Source organism: Brassica napus, chromosome C6 (assembly GCF_020379485.1).
Source record: "Brassica napus cultivar Da-Ae chromosome C6, Da-Ae, whole genome shotgun sequence".
In the NCBI taxonomy this organism is placed as follows: Eukaryota; Viridiplantae; Streptophyta; class Magnoliopsida; order Brassicales; family Brassicaceae; genus Brassica; species Brassica napus.
In genome coordinates this window covers 36998252-36998627 of record NC_063449.1, presented here as the reverse complement: position 1 = coordinate 36998627, position 376 = coordinate 36998252, and the positions used below count along the sequence as shown (strand labels likewise).

The 376-nt window shown below is 45.5% G+C and overlaps 1 non-coding gene across 1 annotated transcript; it reads right to left on the bottom strand.

The window, feature by feature from the left end:
• Positions 1-269: 269 nt before the first annotated feature.
• LOC125589304 lies at positions 270-376 on the bottom strand. Its single transcript, XR_007325492.1, has one exon. It is a non-coding gene; the product is annotated as a small nucleolar RNA R71 (small nucleolar RNA).

Genomic DNA, 376 nt, shown 5'->3' with positions numbered 1-376 from the left:
CAGGACTCCTCAACGTGATCGAGAACAACAAATATCATGGCTTGGCTTTAGAGGATCCATTCGATCACCTGGACAAGTTCGACAGCTACTGTGGGTTGTCAAAAACCAATGGTGTGTCCGAAGATGCCTTAAAGCTCAAGCTATTCCCTTTCTCTTTGGGGGATAAGGCACGTCAGTGGGAGAAGTCTCTACCCAGCGACTCTATCATCACTTGGGATGATTGCAAGAGAGCATTCTTGGAGAATTTCTTCTCTATTTCAAGAACTGCTAAGCTGAGAAATGAAATTTCCAGCTTTCAACAAAAGAACTTGGAAGGCTTCAGTGAAGCCTGGGAGAGATTCAAGGGCTACCAAGCTCAATGCCCACACCATGGTTT